We start from the raw sequence: 5,352 nt of genomic DNA on the forward strand, positions 1-5,352 counted from the left end.
TTAAAATAGCTCATGAATGTTTTTTTCTCAATTTCTTTTTCTATAAGTTTACATTAAATAAAAATGCAGACAAGATTTACAGAGTCTTTTTCTCATCCTGTTGATACCTCTCTGAAATAGTCCTATATTTTAAAATTATGACTCTGAAGCCTGAGGGAACTGGCTGAGTTGTTAAGAGCCCTGGCAGCTTTTCCAGCAGACCCAGGTCAGTTTTCTCCTTCCTACATGGTTGCTCACAATTGCTTGCAAGTAATTCCAGGGCACCAGTTCCCTCTTCTGCATGCCAGATATGCACAAGGTTCTCAGTAATAATGCATTACAGGCATAACACTAGTACATGTAAAAGAAAAGAAATGAAAAATTCCTATTCTGAAGCCTTCCTTCCCTGTGTGCAGAAGCTTTAAAGAGATCTTTGGAAATAATCTGTGCTTTCAAAGACGGGAGACTGAGGGGTTTGAAATACTGAGAGAATTCAGTCTCCTCTTAAGGTAGTAATGATGGTAGATAAGCTTCTCTGAAGCAAGGCAGGATCCTGCTCCAGGCTTCTCTGGGAGTGAATATGTGCTAAAGTGTGTGAGTTTCAAATCATTCCTCTGAGGAATAAGTACAAAGGGAGTTGTGATGCCAGCCCAGTATTAATTAGGCTATATGGTAAAGATCTATGGCAAACATTTACCTAGACCAAGGCTTAGTGTGCAAGACTATTTTTCTTTTTTCTTTCTTTTTTTTTTTTTAGATATTTTCTTTATTTACATGTAAATTTCTCCATTCCCAGTTTCCCCTCCAAAAAAACAAACAAACAAACAAACAAACAAAAACAACCAAAACAAACCCCTGTTGCCTCCCCCTTCCCCATGCCTGCCACCCGCCCTCTCCCACTTTCTGGCTCTGGCATTCCACTGAGCACAGAACCTTCATAGGGCCGAGGTCCTCTCCTCCTCTGGAAGAGCAGTCAGTGAGCCATCTTTCCAACCCAAGAGTTCTTAAAAATATTTTTTAATGACATAGAATGATAGATAACTGTCCTCTCACTGTACAGTTTCTGTAATTTTACTTCCCTTATGTAAATCTTATAGATATGTTTTTAGTCTCTTTTACATGAAATGTCAAAATGACCTATATATTTTTATAAGCACGTGAATTAAATATGTGGCAAACAGAACTTATAGACTACATGTGTACATTTGGGTATAGATGTATAAGAAGACCAGAATGTGATATGTTTTCAAAAGAGCTTAATATTTGTGATTTTCAGTTCCTCAAACTTGGTGGAGATTTCTTCCGCAGGTGTGCCAGAGCAGAAAGCGAAAGGATAATAAGTAGCTAGGCATGAAAAGTCAGGAACTTATTTACTGAATTAACAAAAAACATTATTGTAGAATAGACATAGGAAATGAGTTTTCCATAATTTAAATGAAGTTTATATCAAGCCTTGGTAAAATTAAAAGTGATCACATTTGCTTGGTGGACACTGAATACCAGTGTTTTCTTTATAGACATCTACTCCCCTGTTTATTGCATAATACTTTCCCAGCATTGTTCATCATAACCCTTATCATCATTAAATAAGTTTATATCACATGTATGAAGAGGAGAAAACTTGCTTTCTTTGGACATCATTGCTTTATTCTGTTTGTCTATTTATTTGGCATTTCATTCACAGGGCTATACTCTGGAAAAGAGAAAATGATTTTTCAAACCATAGAGCAATATGAAAAATGAAAATCCACAAATAAACTTCTTTTTCAATTGGTTACACAATTTGGAAGTTCTTAACAATATCTTTCAATTTTCAAACTAAGCTAGATGAATTCCTTTTCTGAGATGTTGAATATTGAATGTATGCTTTCCAAAAAGTTAGTAACAGAAGCCCATGTCTCTAAGTAATACTGTCTTTTAAATCATATTCATTTCAATTATTTTCCTAATAATCAGTAAGTTTAGTAAAATCACAGATATAAAATACAAAATATTATTTTGACTTGCACACTTAATGACAATGTAAATGTCTCTTTACAGTTTTAATGCAAAACAATTTTAGGTTATCTCTTATAAATTTTGGCACAAAATATTGTCAGAGAAATGGCTGATGGCAGTTAAAATAAAAATATTTAATCATCAAAAGATTATACTTTTATTTGTAATGTTTTAATTTTGTAATTAATTTCACATCAAACATTAAACTATTTTTCACAGTATTAGAAGATTTTTGGATAAAGATATCATTTAAAAATTATTTCTAGCATTAAGACCCAGTCACTCTTCCAGCATGGAGGGGAGAGGGCATCACTGGTGCAGCCATGACTAGTGAAAACCAGGAGAGCCATGAAGGCAGCACAGCTGTTTGACCCAGTCTAGAAGAGCTGAGCCAGATGCTGTCTTTGCCATTGTGCTGTCTTTCACTTTGGGTTTCAGATTTATATGTGTCACATTTGTGGGAGACTTTTTACATGAGGATTCATTCATGTCTTTTCCAAGAAAATTATTTCTGCTCTAAGAGAAGTAACCTTATCTAGCGCCATTCAGGAGTCTTCATTGTGAAAAGCACAAAGAAGTTGGTTAGCCCCAGAGTTCTCTTGGCACACCTGCTCCTAAGCAAACTCACAAACAATAGATTTGCCAACAGATCCGATCATAGGCTTCCTCCTACATGTAGTTTGTAGAACAGTGTCCCATGAAAATAACATGTTAGCAAGTAACAAAGTTAGTTTGCCTAAAATAACCTTTAATAATGCATACAGGTGACCTGAAATTAATATAAAAGTAATAAGAATTTTCCAGTCATAAGAAGAGTGGCTCGCATTAAATTACAGTGAAGTATTTTAACTAAAAAACCAAGAGAAAGCAAATAAATAGAACTAGTCAACCTGCAGTGTGGGGGAGCTTTCAAACTTTTAAGCTAGGCTAACTCACAAGCTATACTTGGAACACTATGCAGTAGTCAAGGCTTGGGAACTTATCTAGACTGACTCAGATATTTTTCTAACTGTTTGATGTTTTACTTTCCTGAAGAATCGAATGTCATATGTCATAAATGCTGACATAGTCTAAAATGATTTGAAAATGATAATACCTATTTTCTCTGTTCTTGTAACACTTGTCCAGGGACAAAAAGCTATCCTTATTTCTTTTGAAATCATAAGTTTGCTTCTTATGTGGAATGTGCATATATAAAGAAACATCATGATTGTTAGTCTGTGTTATGAAATATTTTATGTGTTTGGCCCTTTTAATGACCCCATGCTCTACAGTGTCAGACTTGCGTCTTAGTCTTCTGGGACTAGAAGTTCTAAAAAGTCATCAGAGACTGAGAGCTGGGAGGAAGTAGTAGTAGGAGAGAGAATAACAGGACTGGGATGTAGGCAGACTTAGGGTCCAGGAGACAGAAAAGTAGGGTCAGAGAAGACAATTGATGTAAGAAGAAAGAAGACTGAAAAGGGATAGAGAAGAGGAGAGAAGAGAAGGGACAGGAGAGGAGAGAAAAGAAGAAGAGATTGAGCAGAGTGAAAATAAGAGACAGTTTAAATTGAAAAGACAGTTGGTGACAGTTGAGTCAGGAGGAGCTGAACTGATCCAGAGAAGATATTGTTAGTGACAGATAGAAGAAGAACCTGCAAAGAACCTACAAAGTAGCTAAAAAAAGAAAAACAAACAAAAAAAAGGAATAAAAGTATACTAGTCAGTCATATATTAAAGATTCTCATCAGAGGTTAAAGAAACATCATCAGTCATGCTGTTTATGTATGCAGATTCCACAGAAGAGGAAAACTTATGATTTCTTTTCAATTAAAGATTAAAGAGTAAAGACCAGCTGTGGTCTCTGATTCATTCACCCTTTACCCACCTCTGCCTAATCCTTATCTCCTCTGCTGGAAATTGCCTGACTTATGGGGCTGGACTCTAACAGCTCACCGTTGTCCATTCCTACCTGAAGAGCTATTGACAGTTGATGGATTCTGGGAGAGGAAGAGATTTTCTTTAAGTGGGAAGACCCTGATACATTGGTTATATTCCAGAAGATGGGCCCACACCCATTAATACATGGCAAGGGAAAAGTGGATTCAGATTATAAAAAACACTTGAAGTTGGGAGGGGGATAAAAGAGTGAGTTGTGGGTCTGGGAGAATTAGAGTAAGAAATGGAGGATGTGATTAAAGTATATTGTATGCATGTATAAAATGGGCTATATTTTTCTCCTTTAACTATCTATTGAAGAAAGAGGTATGTTTCTTTATCTTCCTGTATTCTGAACTTCTGGGCTAAGAACCACTTATCAGAGAGTGCATACCATGTTTGTCCTTTTGTGGTTGGGTTACCGCACTCAGGATGATATTCTCCAAGTCCATCCATTTCCCTAAGAATTTCATAAATTCATTGTTTTTAATAGCTGAGCAGTACTCCATTGTGTAGATGTACCACATTTTCTCTATCCATTCCTCTGTTGAGGGACATCTGGGTTGTTTCCAGTTTCTGGCTATTATAAATAAGGCTGCTATGAACATGGTGGAGCATGTGTCCTTGTTACATGTTGGAGCATCTTCTGGGTATATGCCCAGGAGTGGTATACCTGGGTCCTCTGGTAGAACTATGTCCAATTTCTGGAGTAACTGCCAAACTGATTTCCAGAGTGGTTGTACCAGTTTGCAATCCCACCAGCAATGAAGGAGTGTTCCTCTTTCTCCACAACCTCTCCAGCATCTGCTGTCACCTGAGTTTTTTTATCTTAGCCAATCTGACTGGTGTGAGGTAGAATCTCAGGGTTGTTTTGATTTGCATTTTCCTGATGACTAAGGATATTGAACATTTTTTTAGGTGCTTCTCAGCCATTTGATATTCATCAGTTGAGAATTCTTTGTTTAGCTCTGTACCCCATTTTTTCATAAGGTTATTTGGTTCTCTGGAGTCTATCTTCTTGAGTTCTCTGTATACATTGGATATTAGCCCTCTATCAGATATAGGATTGGTAAAGATCTTTTCCCAATTTGTTGGTTGCCGTTTTGTCCTTTTGACAGTATCTTTTGCCTTACAGAAGCTTTGCAGCGTTATGAGGTCCCATTTGTCAATTCTTGATCTTAGAGCATAAGCTATTGATATTCTGTTCAGGAAATTTTCCCCTGTGCCTATGTGCTCAAGGTTCTTCCCCACTTTCTTTTCTATTAGTTTGAGTGTATCTGGTTTGATGTGGAGGTCCCTGATCCACTTGGACTTGAGCTTTGTACAAGGAGATAGAAATGGATTGATGTGCATTTTTCTACATGCTAACTGCCAGTTGAGCCAGCTCCACCTGTTGAAAATGCTGTCTTTTATCCACTGTATGGTTTTAGCTCCTTTGTCAAAGATCAAGTGACCATA

This window comes from Mastomys coucha, unplaced genomic scaffold (assembly GCF_008632895.1).
Source record: "Mastomys coucha isolate ucsf_1 unplaced genomic scaffold, UCSF_Mcou_1 pScaffold16, whole genome shotgun sequence".
NCBI classification, from domain to species: domain Eukaryota; kingdom Metazoa; phylum Chordata; class Mammalia; order Rodentia; family Muridae; genus Mastomys; species Mastomys coucha.